Consider the following 17,100-nt stretch of genomic DNA (forward strand, 5'->3'; position numbering starts at 1 on the left):
GGTTTCTTTTTAAATACATGGCTACATGTTCTTATGTGATACTTTTTGAAAAGGACACTTTACTATGTTTGTTGTTAAATGTTCCGTTATATGTTAGTAAAGTATTTTGTTGTATAGTTTCTCCCCTGACCTTTCTATTGTTTTCAAGTGTTTCTTTCGGCCAGGGATCATTTTTCTCTTTCCGTATCAATTACCTGGCAAAATGATAGATCATCAAATGACTGCTGGTGAGGGTTTCATCTTACCCGTTTGATCTTGTATGGACTTACTCCTTCTAGGACTGCAATACTTATAGCACAATCCTATGCATGCTTGCACAGAAGTAAATCTCACTGTGTTCAAAGGGGCTTAATCCCCAAAAAGTGTGGTACTCAGGATTGCAGCCCAGCCTCATGAAATAATATATCTGCAATATCACCTGTGCATATATTTCACCATGCCTAACAAGCAGCCCTCAAAAATGTTTCCCATCTCCTATTTGTGAAAAACAGCTCAACTTTAACTGTTCCCTTGTTCCTCTTGAGTTTCATGAGTCTGCAACCGCTCAAGATGCTAAGAGTAATCTTATCTCGGCTTCCTGTGCTTAGTAAGAAGCAGCAGTGATCTGTCCTAACAGCAACAAAGGTAGTTGCCTTATACTGAGTCAGACCATTGGTCTTTCTAGCTATACTGATTGGCAGCAGTAATTTGGCATTTCAGATAAGGGCCTCTCCCAGCCCTACCTGGAGATGTCAGGGCTGGGATCTTCTGTATGCAAAACGTGCTGTACTTGAGAGCTGCAACTTTTCACATTTCCAATAACCACTTATAGAGAGAGCTTCATGGAAAAAAACAAAAGAGGGAATGTTCATGGAGAGAATCAAAGTGAACATAGATTGTTATTATTTATTATTAAAGTTTGAGTCACAAGTTTGAGGAGAGAGTCTACATTTGTAATATTACAAAATCCCTGGCATCTAAAGGTGCGGCTGGGGTGGGAGAGATCCTGTCCAAAATCCTGGAGAGCCTCTGCCTGTCAATGTAGACAATACTAAGCTAAATGGACCAATGGCTTGACTCAGTATAAAGCAACTTTTTGGGTTCCTGTATTGAAATCCCAGGGACAGTGAGAACCAGTGCTTCTAACAAGATTTATCTGCCCCAGAACATAGGTGAGAAAGTGAGTTGGGCTCTGCTCTCCCACCTGAATAGAAGAACAGACAGTAGAATTCAAGAACAGGAAACTGTGTCAAAAGGGCATGTGTCAGTCATGCATAATAAATATATGTACATATCAAGCTGCTGTATCTGGCTATTAATTCAAATCAGGCAGGCAGAAACACGAAGAGTTTAAACACATGAACTAAAAGAAGCCAAAAGACACCAGTCAATGTGCCAATTTTCCAAAAAGGGCATGGTCTTTCTTGTCAATTTTTCAAAGGGGGAAGGGCAACTGGCCCCTGAGAAAATATACTTGGGCATTCTGTCTCTGCCCTTAGTTGCTGACGGCATGGCAAGCTCTGACAGTCTTAACCCACTAAAGATACGAGTCTCACAAGGGTGGGGAGGGGAGAAATGTGCTGTGATTGCAGATCAGCTGTGGGGTGGTTCTGTCTTGCTTTGCCAGGCACAGTACCAGGCAGCTGCAACAGGGACTCTGGTTATAGATTCTGTCTGGGAATGAGTATTCCTTCTTTTCAGATTTCTTAAGGAAGGGTAAGTGTTCCCAGAAGAAGGCAAGCATTTCTTACAAAGCACCTGATGATGCTTGAAGGCTTTGGGTATTGCTACAGGAATTATTGCAACAATTTAATAGTAAGAAGCAGCAGCTAACACAGGCCAGTTTGCATAGGGAGGGTTCCTTCAGACTAACTGTTTATAGAGCATTCATTCTAATTTGCCTGTACAAAGCTTATATGAAGGTTAGACAGTGAGTATATTGAGCATTCATTCTGATTTGTTTCTGGGGAGATTATACAACAATGAGCATTCATCCTGATTTGCTTGTGCAGTGGTTATGTCTTCCTGTTAATCTGTCATTTAGAGGTGTAAAATTTCTGGAAATTTTGAAGCCTTGGGGAAAAAATGTTTTTCCCCCTGTTCTTTTCAGAAAAAAAATGGAAATTTTCAGAAAAATTCAAAAAATGCAATATTAGCACTTTTTACAGATTGAAAGTCACTTTGTTACTTCAGGAACATAAAATGTAATTATGTACAAATTGGTTTGGCATAAAATTATCACATTTGGTATATTAAAAGTACATTTTATTCAAAGAATTATTACAAATTGAATTTACTTTTTAAAATTTTTACTTTTTTTTATAACAAATGGATCTACAAGATCCTGAACTGTAAGGAACACCTGAACTGTAAGATCCTGAACTGTAAGGAACACCTGAACTCTTTTGCTTTGCCAGTTTATGAGGAGCAGACAAAAAACAATTAAAAAAACACAGAAAAAAACATCAACATTAATAACAAAGAAAATTATTTATGTCTCCGCTAGTCCTCTACAGTGTCAAGCAGACATAAAGCATCCATTCCCATAGAAAGAACTGAGAGAAAGGGGGATCAAGATTCAATGAAACATTTTATTCATCATGCTAAAATAAAACATTCCATAATCCATTTTTCTTCATTTTTTCAATTTTTCAGAAAAAACCCAAAAATAGCTTTGGGGAAAAACAGAAAAAAAACCTTTCCCCCTTATTTTTCCAGGCCTTCACATCTCTACATTTATCCCACCCTTTTCAATGCATTTCCCCATCAGTTTCCTAACTGCAAAAGTCCATTTTTAAAAAAGCTGATTTGATGTGGCAGAATGTTTTCATCCACTTTAATTGTGCACACCTACATTTCTGGAATGCAGCTGAATTCCTCCTGCAAAATATTTGACAATCTGGAGGTGACCACAATCATTCTGTTATTTAACAAGTATAGATCAGGAAAACCACCCAATATTTTTGCGTGTTTGAAATGTTAGGCTATTAAAGTTTATAGACAGAAAGAGGGAGATTGTTCTGTTTTAATAATTTGGATTCAAGGACTGTACCTTTAAAAAAGTCTGCAGAAGGGTACCACTCTGAAAGGATAAGTAACATTGCTCTTCAAGGTTCCAGAGAGCCATTTATGGTAAATCATGAGTACAGGAAATGCTGTGATAGTGACAGTATAAACTCAAATGCAGAGCTTGGAAGATTACTTTTAAAAAGTAATAAATTACAGTTACAATCACATGGCCCAAAAAGTAGTAATTACCGTTACAAATGCTCTGTGAGTAACTGATTCCTTTACTTTTTCTCAAAAGTAATCACTACAATTACATTTCAGTTACTTTTTTAAAAAAATGCCTACAAGGTGCTGGCCTTGGCTACTGCACATCTAAGTAGCTCAAAACAACATGAAAAATAAACACAGACACACAGAGGGTAGTAGAATTTTTTTTTTTATCCAAGATTAACAGAATGGCATAACATAATCTTACATCCCCCCCCAGCAATGATGATACCCCAACACTTGAAATCAAATTTTACACTTGAAATGCTGCTTTTACAATACATTTCTGTTATGTCTCAAAAGAACAAGATGCTCAAAGAGCATGTTAGACAAGGAATGTCTTTTTACAGTCATTACATTGCCACCACTACTGAACAGGCATTCTACTGTGGCGCTTGAAGGTATGCCTGTGCTGTGCTGCAAAAAACACTGCAGCACACGTGGAAAGCCATGGAGTGATGACACTTCCCTGCTGGGAGACCTCAGGTACCTCAACAATTCCTCATCAGCAGTGCCCACTGCTGACTTCTTGCCCTGGGGCTGATAGTTAAAGAAGTCATTTTCCAAATCATCTCCTTCCTGGTCTTTGTCTGAGGACTGATCACTGGCCTCATTAAGTGCACCCATCTTTATTTCAGTTTTCAACAAGGCTTCCATTGTGTATCTTAGAAAGAGATATATGGTAGGAAAACACCATCTGATCTTCATTTCCTGATGGTTGTCATGTTCCCTGGTTCAGGGTCCAACTGTCAGCCTAAGCCTGTGGATGATGACATGGAAGGCAGGAAGGTGACCAAGTCACCACACTCATGGGGCAGCACAGCAGGCCCTTAAGGATTACCTGCAGCACTTAAGGTTGTGATGAGGAGCCCCAGGAAGAAAAGGCCCAGCCCCTGCCTACCACCTTAAGCCCTCTGATGTCTCCCTTGAGCCAACATTTCCCTTGGAGTAATCCACCCAAAGGGCTTCCCTAATACTTGTTGCTATGGGTGATTGCCTGGCACAATTCCAGCCACTCTAGTTTGAAGCGAGGGTGTAGGCAGGCTGCCAGAAGAAGCCTCTTGTCCTCCCAGATAGCTGCAAACCTCTTTCTTAGGGCTTTGCACACACTTCTCAGCCACTGAAAACAGTATGTGTACTTCACAGGTTTGTTTTCCAGCCTTTCTAATTTACGGTCCAGATTGTAGAGTGTTGGTAGCAAATACCCCATGAACATGCCATTTTCCCATTGCAGGATGTCTAGGGACTGGGTTAGTGGCCCCATGATCTCTGTATATTTCTGCACCACTACAGTCTCAGCAGCTGTGATCCTGGACAAGGAGCACTGGTCCATTGTGACATTCATTTTTAGTGGCACAGTTGACAGGAGCTCATGTAGTTGCTTCAACCATTAAAGGTGGAATTCCACCTGGTCTTGTTCAGTACCTTCAGATACACTACATTGCGCATGAATGTACTCAGCAATCTGTGCTGACTGGTTCTGCTTGGATCACAACTTGCTGCACTTTCCCATCAAGGAACGAAAGTGTTTCTTGAAAGAACCAAGAAGACTACTTTTGGAGGAGTCAGAAAGCAGGGCCTCTGTGTCTTGTGTTGCCACAAGGTTGAGAGCAGAGCTTGGAAGATTACTTTTAAAAAGTAATAAATTACAGTTACAGTTACATGGCCCCAAAAAGTAGTAATTACTGTTACAATTACAATTGCTCTGAAAGTAACTGATTACTTTACTTGTTCTCGAAAGTAATCACTACAGTTACATTTCAGTTACTTTTTTTAAAAAAATGCCTACAAGGTGCTGGACTTGGCTGCTGCACATTTAAGTATCCTGAAACAACATTAAAAATAAACACACACATACAGAGGTAGTAGAATCATTATTTTTATCCATGATAGCAATGGTGGTCTCTCCACTGGTAAGGGAGGTGGGGAGGGAGGCAGAGGCCACTACTCAGATCTTTGCACTTCAAACCAAGTACCACCCCCCACTCAGGCAGCAAGCATAATCTCTCTCACTTAACTACCTCCCAGACCCTGCCCTGCCACCAGCTAAGGGACACTCACCCAAGCAAACATTTTCCCCTGAGATGCAAAAAAGTTAAAATACTGTAAATGCAGCACAGTAGCCAGAGAGGGTGGTGGAGGCCACTTTGTGTGCCAAGTGCAAGCACACACACACATGTTGTCATCTTTCACCTCCACAATTGTTTATCTCCATTCTGCTGCTGCCTCCTTCTCCTCCTTTATCCATGTTCTTGCCCTCCGGCTCCTTTTTCCCTCCACTCCATTTTTTTAAATAATTGTTTTCTCCACTCCTCCCTGTCACCACCTCCTCCCTTGTCACCTCCTACCCACCCACAAACCATGATGGTAATGAAAGTTAAAGAGGAAAGCACAAAAGCAGGACTACAGCTGAACTAAAATGATGACAACAGAAGATTTATGTAACTTTAAAGTTGTCAATGAGGACATTGAACTTGTCAAGAATTATCAATACCTTGGCACAGTCATTAACCAAAATGGAGACAATAGTCAAGAAATCAGAAGAAGGCTAGGACTGGGGAGAGCAGCTATGAGAGAATTAGAAAAGGTCCTCAAATGCAAAGATGTATCACTGAACACTAAAGTTAGGATCATTCAGACCATGGTATTCCCGATCTCTGTGTATGGCTGTGAAAGTTGGACAGTGAAAAAAGTGGATTGGAGAAAAATCAACTCATTTGAAATGTGGTGGAGGAGAGCTTTGCGCATACCATGGACTGCGAAAAAGACAAATAACTGGGTGTTAGAACAAATTAAAACAGAACTGTCACTAGAAGCTAAAATGATGAAACTGAGGTTGTCATACTTTGGACACATAATGAGAAGACCTGATTCACTAGAAAAGACAATAATGCTGGGAAAACAGAAGGGAGTAGAAAAAGAGGAAGGCCAAACAAGACATGGATTGATTCCATGAAGGAAGCCACAGACCTGAACTTACAAGATCTGAACAGGGTGGTTCATGACAGATGCTCTTGGAGGCCACTGATTCATAAGGTCGCCCTAAGTCATAATCGACTTGAAGGCACATAACAACAACAACAACAGGTAAGTGTACATAAGAGGTACCTTGACACCCAACTCTAAAGAAATAAGCCCCAATAGGAAGAAATTACCCCCAAAGAAATAGGCCCCAATGGGGGGGGGATTGCCCAGCCCTGGTCTCAGTGCTACAGTAAGCCTTCTGTTAGTAACTACACTGCTAATGGACTTTTCTACTTGTCCTGTGAGAAACATGTGCAATTATTTCTTCAGCCACATGATGTGGAGGAGCAAGCAAGAACTGACTATAGGAAGCAGCCTGTTATAACTTCTCAGGAAATGTCTCTTGCCCTTGCTAACTCTGTCCTAAATTACCAGCCTGGCACATTTATTTACTTATTCCCCTGAAAGTATGGATATTTGTGATAGGATTTAGAAGGGGGAGGAGGAGAAAGAGGAGACAAGAGTCCCTATGAAGAAGATCTACGAAATCATAGTAGCCAGCCTTATGAAATTCATGCATCAGGAGTAGTCTAAACTTCAGACTTGCACAGTTTATTTGTGCAAGAATATCATGGTCTATCAATACGATAAATGTACAAAGCAGGAGTGCACACTCAGGATCTATTATTATCTATACACAGCATGTGCCTGGCATCTTGCAATGGTCCCTGCCCCAAGGAGATTGTCATCTAAAATCTGACACAGAGCAAACCACAGAACAAGCGGTGGAGGGAGAAAAGAGATGAAGGCAGCAGTAGCATTATACATATATTTTGGTTACATACACTTAGGAGCAATCAAATACATGTCTACTCAGACGTAAGCGCCACTCGGTTCAACGGGACTAACTCCCAGTAAGTGTGTATTGGATTGCAGCCTTAAACTTAGTAACTGTGGAGTATAGGGAGATTAAGGCATACCTAAGCAGTGTAAGGTGCTCCTGAGTATGCAGTCCTGCTAAAGAAGTGCATTGCTTGCTCAGACCAAGGCCCATCAAGCCCAGCATGCTTTGCAAGAATCCAAGCAGGCATTAGGTCAGCCACCATAAATTGGCCAGTGGTTCATCAGTGAACCATGGTCTATCTTCACAGTACATCCTTTTGGTAGAATTTCACCTACTGCTTTAAGGTGCTTTTCCTCAAGTTGAAGACCCAAACTAGCATTCATAATATTCTCCCTTCTCTTTCCATACACAAGTCGTTGTAAGACTTCCAAGCAAAAAATATACAAACACAGAATGCTATTTTTTTTAAAAATCAAGTCATCTAAAATTACATCTTTGGTTTTCACAAATCCCCTAACCACTCATGTACCCTCTGCCCCCAAATTCCTCTTTATGCTCCAGGGGTAGCTATTTTATCCTTAAGTCTACACACAGAAAATGCCACATCCTCCCCCCTTTACCCCCCAAGCACAGCAGATCAAAGTAGCAAGTGAAAAGGAAACAGTGCTCTAATGCACAGAGGGAATTAAGACTGGGGGGGGCATGAAGAACAGGTGTTTAAAGTCCCCAAACCGAATCTATCTGGAAGCCAAACCCGGAGGTGAATGCACTGCTCGGGTACAGACGTGTGCTCGCACACACACACACACATGAACTTGGAGACAGAGGAGGGGGTCAATATATAAACTTTTTTTTTACGTTGGAGATTTTAGACACTGATGTCGCTAATCTGTCTGGTCAGCTCCTCCCACTGAAGGAGGCGTGGAAGCGCCACAGTCCTCCAGACTGTTCAAATGCACACTAAGATGACCCTGGCAGGTTTTCAGACACCATGCCTATCCCAGAGCCACCCCTTTAAAGCAACACCGGCCACATGGAGGAAAACCACACATGCCAAATACCCATCCTCTTCCAGCGGGTGCAACCTTTTTAGGCACCCCACCACCTTTGGCAACAAAAAACTGCCACTTCAGACAACCCTCCTCCTGCACATCCTGTGCCTCTTCTGGCAAAGGGACTGTGAGGAAATTTTCTCAGGGACCCAGGTAGCCTTCAGAGAGTGCATGTGTGAGTGGGGAGGGGGACCTTTGGACGCAACTGAACCTCCGCAGGGACCCAACCCTTACCGGAACTCACAGGGGACTGTGAGCATCCCCCAAAGCCCCAAAGCAACCCAAACCAACGGAGGTTTTCCCCAACCACCCTTGCTGAAGTGGGGGCAACACCACCCCTTCTTCTTCTACTGTCCTTACAACAGTCCTCTTCAAAAGAGCCACCAGCCGAGGGACTGTGGTGCTTCCCGCACGTGGGGCCAACACGCCCTCTTCCCACCGCCTAGGCAGACAACCCGCCTCCGGAGGGTGGAAAGCCAAGGCTGCGTGCCCTGCAGCTACCTCGGCAACTAAAGCCACCAACCAGCAGAGGCTCCCGAACGGAGGCTCGCCTCAGCCCCAGGCAGAGTCGAACCGAGCCACCCACACTTTACCAGCAGCAGCCACCGCAATTGCCCACCCGCCCCTCAGGTCCCTATGCACGCATTCAACACTCCCTCCCTCCCTCCCAGCCACTAAGGCAGAGTCAGCCAGGCTGCGCTCTTTGGAGACCCAGGAGTGCCAAGTACCCTAGTGGTCATGCTGGCTGGGGCTAATGGGAGTTGTAATTTAAAAAGTAACTTGTCCAAGCTCTGCAAGGGGGCAAGGGGACAATGGTCTGTTGCAGAACAGACAATGCACCCCCTTACTGAGTGCACCTGGGGTGGGCCGCCTCCCCCTGCCCTCCCCTTGGTACGCCACTGCCCCAGGGTGCCCTCCTCAGCCTTCCTGAGAAAGAAGGGAAAAGGTGGCGGTGGCTCCAAGAGGAAGCGCGGTGCGACGGTGGCAGAGGGGCGCACGGTGGCAAGGGCGGGAGCAGGACACATGGTGGGGATGGCAGGAGCTGCAGGGGTGGGGGATGAGCAGTGGGGGGGGCAGCAGGACGCACGGGGCATGCGCGCACACACACACACACCATCCTCACTCACCTCCACAGCTCTCTTCGCCTCCATTCTGCTGCTGCCTTCTCGGTCCATTTTTTTTCTCTCCGGCACTCCACGACCTCCTCCCTCGTGCCTCCTAACACAGAGCACGAGGGAAGAGTGACGCTGCAGAGACCTCCCGTGTGAGGCACATGTCTTCTGTCCACCAGTCACATGAGCAGAAGACTTCCTCTTCCTCTCGCCCCAGTAACGTCCAAATATAATGTCAGAAACGTTACAGTTACTGCTAAAAAGTAAGGAAATTGCTAGTCGTTCTATTACTAGCAAAATGTAGTGACGTTACGCCCTCGTTACTTAAAAAAGGAACGAATTACAAGTAACTCGTTATTTTTAACGAGTTACTTCCAAGCTCTGGTTGAGAGTATGGCTAGCACATCTCTGGTGTGCTGGTAAAACAAAATCTTCTCCTGAGTTTGCAGCTTCTTCCTCAGGTCCTGTGTCCAGGATCTCACAGATAGGCACAAACTCCACTTCAGTCTCCTCCTCCTGGTTATCACCATCATCATTTGCACTGGTGTCTGCAGCTTCTGCTGGTTCTTTGGCCATGAAAACTTTGAATGCTTTCACAAAGTTGGAGCCATTGTCTGTAGTAGTGCACATAATGTTGTTGTGAATCCTGTACTGCACATACACATCATGCAGTGCTTTTGCAAGGACATCATATGTATGGTGCCCCTTCAGATGCTTGCAAGCCAAGGCCCCAACCTCACGTTTCAGGGTAGTTGGGTTGATCCAGTGGGCTGTTACCCCAAAGTAACTCTTCTTGTCATTAGTCCAACAATCTGCAGTGGTTGCTATATATGCCACAGCACCCATTCAGTTTGCAAGAGTTTCTCTCATGTGGCATGCTGTCTTCTCAATTCTGTGTCTCAGAGTCGTGGCACATATGATGGTGAGATCTTTTGGGAGTCCAATGTGAACTAGACTAACGAATGATAGTTTATCCACAGTCTGAAGTGGTAATGTCTCCTCTACAATGAAATCAATGATTTTCCTGTCGAGATTGTTCTGGGTGACAGCCTCCCTGCCAGATCCCCACCTCTCAAGGGTTGTCTGCTGCAGCCTCAGCATTTTGGGAGGAGGGGTGTCATGCATTGGTTCAGGAAGGCCACGTCTCCTTGCCTTTATTGAGTCTTCAATTGCTGTCAGCTTCTCAGGGTGTACCCTCTGAGGAAGATGAACAAAGCATGAATCCAAGAAAAATGGAAGAGGCACTTCACAATTTAAACATATATAGACAATGGACACTCTTTGAGGATCAGCATGACAAAGGCTCACCTCTAAATGTTTCTTCACATTGGATGAGGGGGAAATAGCTAATTTTAAAGTTTTGATCCTTGGAAGACAGTAATTGCATCTTACAACAACATTTCTCCCACTCTGGCTCACAAATGTACAAGCTTTCTCAAAGCCAAACCATGGTACTTGCTGTTCTGCAGATGTGGCTGTGGGCAACTGGTGCTGCTTCATGTTGTCCTCTTCCTCATCCACAGGGCCTCCTTTGTGAACTTCACTTTCGAGTTTCACCTCCTCAGGATCAACGAGCTGTGACTGGCTGCACCAACTGCCGGTTGCTCTCAGCTGCAACAACAACAGGCTTGTCTGTAATACATAAGAGAGATTTAGATAATGCTCCCATATCGGTGAACTTCAGCTGTGATGCCATGTGAAGTGTGCCCCCATCTCTTTCCCATCCTGGAAGATCCCCCCCAGTCAGAGTGGCAGTAAGCAGGCCAATATCACAATTAAAAGAGATCCTCATTGCATAACTTTTGCTCACCAAAAAATCCTGCCTGAGCCAGTCGCTCAGCCCAACCTACTACCTCATAGGGTTGTTGTGAGAATAAAATGAAGAGGGGGAGAGCCATGTACAATGAATTAAGGTAGGATTTGAAGATGATGATTATGATGATAATATGCAGCATTTCAAATTAATTGTATGAGAAGCATTCCATGCCAAACTTGGAACACCAAGGAGGATGTGTAAAATGTAGGCAAAGCTACTTTTGACAAAATGCCATTAATCCTTTACATCTATCTATCTATAATTAGTAATAAAGCTGAATGATGTATGTAAAGCATTTTTTCTCTTTCCCTTTTCTTTTTTATTATTATTTTAGTACTACTTTGTAATTTTCTTTTCCTTAATACACATTATTTTACAAATATTATTAGTAATAATGATATTAATTAATTCTGCACAAGTCTCTATGCACTATTACAAAATTGACTATAGTGGGGGGAATAAATGGATGGTTTGAAATGGGTTTGCTTTGGAACTTTGGAAGGAAGGAACTATATGGAACAAACTTCCCCTGCCAGAACCTAAGGCACTTGTGGGGCTTGCCTGCCCGAGGGAGAAGGGGAAGGAGACACAGGCCACCACTCATAGCTTCACACGGCAAACCAAATGCAACCCCCTCTCACTCTTTCTTCCAGTCATCAAGCATTGTGGCTCGCATGCACCCAGGCCAACATTTCCCCCTACGATGCAAAAAAGGGCGGCAGGAGCAGCTTCCCTCACAGCCTCACTCAGTGTAAGCACACACTCTCTTCCAGCCAGCTAGCATTGTGACTCACATGCACCCAAGCACCCTGCATGCAAAAAAGTTTTAAAAAAGTATTCACACGCACGCACACACACACCATTGTCACTCACCTCCACAGTTCTTCATCTCCATTCTGCTGCTGCCTCCTTCATCCACGTCCTTGTCCTCTGGCTTTCTCCCTCCACTCCTTTCTTCTCTACAACTGTCCATTTTTGAAGCAATTTTTTCTCTCTTCACTCCATGACCGTCTCGCTCTCCACCTCCTCCCTCCTCACCTCCTAATACCCACAGAGCATGAGGAAAGAGCGACACCTCACATGGCATTCATCCACCAATCAGAGTAGAAGACTTCCCTGCTCCCCCCCAAGTAACACCCAAAGGTGTAATGCTGGAAACGTTAAAGTTACAGCTCAAAAGTAATGAAATTACTACTTGTTCTCTTCCTGGCAAAATGTAACGAAGTTATCCACTCATTACTGAAAAAAGTAATAAATTACAAGTAATTCATTATATTTGTAATGAATTGCTTCCAAGCTCTGCTCAAATGCAGATCCCAGAGAGTGTGTCAGCCAACATGAGTTGGAGGTAACTGAATTCTCTCAAGCCTTTGAGGAATTACTATAACCCACCTTAAATAAAATATTATACATTAAGGTCAGTTTCTCATTGTAACACTGTACCATTTCAAACTGCAGGTGGAGAGTTTATGTTATTATATCATCCTCCATATGGATAATTCCCTGTACATAGAAATGGAGATAATTTTCTCCTTATCATGCTAGCTTTTTTTTTTTTTAATAATAATCACACAATCTTGCAAAGCCAAGGTTTGGCTTAGCATGTGTTGTGTGAGCCAGGCTAATATCTCTCAACCAAACCTACCATATGGGGTCATTGAGGGAAGCAAACTGCTTGGAGGAAGGGCAGGGTTAAAATGTAGATAATGATTATTTAGTTCTTATTGCCTTTGTCCTTAGCATGCACACTCTCTAATATAAAGGTCAGTTAGTTTTCTTTATTTCTGTCTCCCAAGGGAATTATGAATTCCAAATAGCACTAGGGACACTGGGAGAGATTGGTTTATGACTTATTTTATGTTTTCAGAGAAAGCTTTTTCCATTACTGCTCTGCTCCATAAGACCTTTGAATAATTGAAAACCTAGCACATGGTCTAACATCTAGAATGGAGAGAGCACTTACTAAGTTAAGACTAGATCCTAGTTTTAATCTTGCTATATCTACAAGGGTTTTTCCAGTTTTGAGACTGGTATGCTGAATTTGGCAACATACTTCTGCTCAGAAACTTGTTTCCCTAAAAAGAGAGAGAAAATTATTTTACATTGTTCTTTAAAATCTAGCCTGAAGAAGATAAATGTGCAAGTCTAAAGCTAATATGTGGCATTTGTGTTTTCTTAGATCCTCTTTTTTCAGTAGTGCATCTCTCTTTTTTTGGTGATAAAGAAGTGACAACCCTTATCATAAATCCTTTGTTGTATTACAAACTAAGTGCCGTTTTCTGCTAGAAGTTGTTTGATTTGGAATATTAAATGAGTTTTGGAGCATTCTTGATCAGTATTCAATAGACCAGGTGCCCAAAGCAATCTTCTTTAAACATGCATGCACAGAAGTTTGTTAACCATTTAATGTTGATGAAACTGTTGTTGATTGCTGTGAACCACATGACCAGACTACCTAGTTAAGCAGTCTTTGGTTGGTGAATATCTTCTCTATTTGGGTCAATTATTTCTCTTGTTTTCTGCAGATGTTGCATGTGGTAGTTATCCTCCATCCAGATCTAAAACTCACTTTTTCCTGAGTGTGTTTTGCTTGGAGCAGAGCAGGAAGGTTGACTTTCCATGTAACTTTCTACAATGGTGTCACTATGAAGTCGGTACAGAGCAGGGAGAAACAAACTGCAATTCCCAGGGGGCAATATGATAATGTGTGCATGCACAACCCTGTCAACATGTATGTTTCAACATTACAAGCTGAGATAAAACTCTTAAGAAAACAGAACTTTTTCCAAATGCTCACCAAGAAACACTGAAATGATTTCAGATTCAGCCAAGTGGAGTTTGCCTATCATTATACTCTACTGCAATTTGTGTTCTAGACGGTATGCTCAGATAATGTGTGCAATACAAGCACCTAGCTGGAGGTTATATAAATTAGTCCTTGCAGCTAGATTGGTGTGATATGATTTATTATTTATGAATCTGTGTTGACCTGAAGGCTCAGTTTAAGCCTAAAGTCTCTTTTGTATTTTCTTATTTCTCTCCCACCCCCACCCCAATATAATACCCAATCAGGTCTATAATTGAAAGTGAGGATTTCCAAATTCAGCCATTATATGCTGTATTTCAGTCATTTAGTCTTATGTGTGCAATATTTCATTTTCCTAGAACTTTCCTTTGGAGAGGCCCACTTCCAAGTGCTTTTGTGTTCACAGTGTCAGAAGAGGAAAGTGGATGCAATAAGTATCTAATATAGTCCTCGCCCTTTCAACTCAAAATGTTTGAGAGGGTTCAAAATTTGTTCATCCATTCCAAGTAAGTGATGTGAAAGTTCATCAGAAAGAATATGAGCAAAGAAAACAATATAAACTTTATTACCTACAATCTCTTACCTTTGAATTTAATTTAATGCCTGGCTATAGGGCAGTTGCCTTCACTGTCTTGCTGCCATATTTCTTCTCTGTGTTTATTTCCAGTGTTTATAAAATCTAGGTTGCACTTGCACACTAATTCAGGGAACACATATTTAATTGTGCAGCCCCTTCTTTCCATCAGACTTTGATCTACCTATCGCTTTGTTCCTCCAGATATCTCTATAGCTGGATTTTCAATTGATAATAGAATTGACATATGACTTAATATACTTTGGAGATGAGAAGTTTTCCTCCTGTAATGATAACGATGTTGATGATGTAAGCCTGATATATCTATGGTAGGTAAATATTAATTGTTACTGTGTACAGATTTTAGTTCTGAAACACTTGGAGATGTGTGAAATATAGATGGAGAAAGGGAGCTGTTTAAAATCTGTATAATACATGGTGAATTTCAATAATATTGGACTCAAAATATGATTTCTACTACAGTAGGGCCCCGCTTTTCGGTGGCCCGCTTTTTGGTGTTCTGCTAATACGGCGGCTTTCAATTAGAGTAAGGCCCCACTCATGCGGCGCTTGTTCCGCTTTTATGGCATTTTTCGGGCGTCAGGCGCCATTCTATTGAATGAGTTCCGCTTTTTGGCGGGTTTCGCTTTTAGGTGGGGGTCTGGAATGTAACCCGTCATATGAGTGGGCCCCTACTGTACATGGTAGATTATTTGTCGAAGTATTCCTTCACTCAAAGCAAGCAAAAATAGCATACAAAAATGTGTTATATTAGGGGAAATTGCTTTGAAAAAAGTGTGTATTAGGGAAGATTGCATACAAAGATATTAGGACAAATTTGCAGTAAACTTCTGGTGAATTTTCATTAGGACTTTAAAAAAATCACAAACTGATGTGGAAATGTGGAAAACTGAATTTAAGGCTGGAAAAATGAGAGAAGTTGCAACTGACAGATTTTCCCATCCCTATTCCCAGGTAAATCAAGTTAGGATTGCAGCCTTAGTTATCCAGTGGTTTGATGAGCTTCCTGAAAGTTCCAAGTTCCAATCCGATTCTTGGCTTGAAAAAGGCTCATTTAGGCCTTCAGCAATATGAACTGCACCGCCTACAAATTGGTTCTAGAACAAAAAAAAAGCCTAAGACACATTTCCATAACCAAATCCCAGCACTCTTTATCGTTGACCTATTGAGTTAATATATCAGAACATACCTACATAGCCACCACCTTTTTTTCTGCTCAGATCTCCCATTGTATTTTTTTCCCTGTATTAAGGCTTCCATATTAAGGAAACCAGTATTACAAAAGGACTGGTAAGAACATGATTCTTCTTGAAAAACTGAAACTGGCACTATCACACATTTCAGCTGACTCAATAAAAAAAGCAGTTCAGCCTCAAGGCAAGTCTTTCGTAAGATATTTTTCTTGTGCCACACATCATGATGCAGGTGGCTAATGACTGGATTAGGAAATGCTGTGTCTTGCTTTCCTAGCTGCACAGAATGCGTAACTTCAGGCCTACATTCTTTCCCAGTATACCAGCTATATGCTTGCACTGTATCGATAGAATAGCAAGACTTATCAGAGCAATGTACAGTCTGATACATAATTAAACTTGTCCTGTTTTTGTAATGTGGGGCAAGTATTTGTAATATTTGCAAGTGTTTGAAATGAACTCCAAACACTGTTTAGAAGAAACAAACTTTACTGAACAGTCTGTTGCAGCATAACCAAAAGCTCCACTTTCGTTTTCCTACTGGTCCCACCCCCAACTGATTCCTCATACAACTGCTTCTAATTCACTTGAGTTGCTACTCACATTACATCTCCCTTTTTTTTTAAAGAAAAAGATAGAAACTACTGTCTGTATCGAATTGGTTTTCTGATCACTCTGCCTCTTGATGTAGTAACAGGTAACTCAGAGTCCAAAATCTTCTCTGGTATATCACTGGAACTTTGTGCTACAGCTGTTCCACTTTTGTTGTCTTGAGACTCTGATAAGTCTACTTCTGATGGAGGTGCAGTTGCAGTCTCAGTAGTCTCATCCATTTTTGGTTCACAACTTGGAGTGCTTTGAAGATCTCTTCTGTTCCTTCGGTAGACAGCTAAATCATCAGTCTGAACCAAATACGATCTTGGAGTCATGTTTTGTCCAGTCACTCTTGCTGGTTTCCACACTCCATCTTGCCGAACATTAACAGAATCACCAACCTGAAAAGGTGGTAAAGGCTTTGAACCTTTGTCAAAGTAAAGGTTCTGTTTTTCTTGTCTTCTCTTCAGATGTGTCTGTATGTCACCTTTTACCTGCTGAGGTAGTAACAACGGTGCTGAGGTAGGCAACCTGGTCTTAAACGTCTCCCCATTAAAAGTTGTGCAGGTAAGGCTGTATCTACTGTAGGCGTATTTCTGTAATCCAATAAACTAAGATAAGGATCTGTGTTATTCAGACTAGATTTCTTAAGAATCTTCTTTACTGTTTGGATCGCTCTTTCTGCCATTCCATTTGATTGAGGAAATAGTGGACTGGATGTTGTGTGAACAAAGTCCCAATCTTTGGCAAACATTTTAAAGTCTCTAGAGCAAAACTGAGGGTCATTATCCCTGACAACCTCTTCAGGTATACCATGTCTTGCAAATATAGATTTGCAGTGTATAATTACTGACCTACTTGTAGTGTCC

The 17,100-nt window shown here is 42.1% G+C and overlaps 1 protein-coding gene across 1 annotated transcript in view; it reads right to left on the reverse strand.

The window, feature by feature from the left end:
• CHST9 (carbohydrate sulfotransferase 9) overlaps positions 1-9,404 on the reverse strand; it is a 125,060-nt gene extending 115,656 nt beyond the window's left edge. Inside the window, exon 1 of the mRNA XM_061597628.1 lies at positions 9,243-9,404. The gene's annotated coding sequence lies outside the window, so the exon portion shown is untranslated. The remainder of the gene's footprint in view (positions 1-9,242) is intronic.
• Between the last annotated feature and the right edge of the window lie 7,696 nt (positions 9,405-17,100).

The sequence above is a fragment of the Rhineura floridana genome, chromosome 1, assembly GCF_030035675.1.
Source record: "Rhineura floridana isolate rRhiFlo1 chromosome 1, rRhiFlo1.hap2, whole genome shotgun sequence".
NCBI lineage: Eukaryota > Metazoa > Chordata > Lepidosauria > Squamata > Rhineuridae > Rhineura > Rhineura floridana.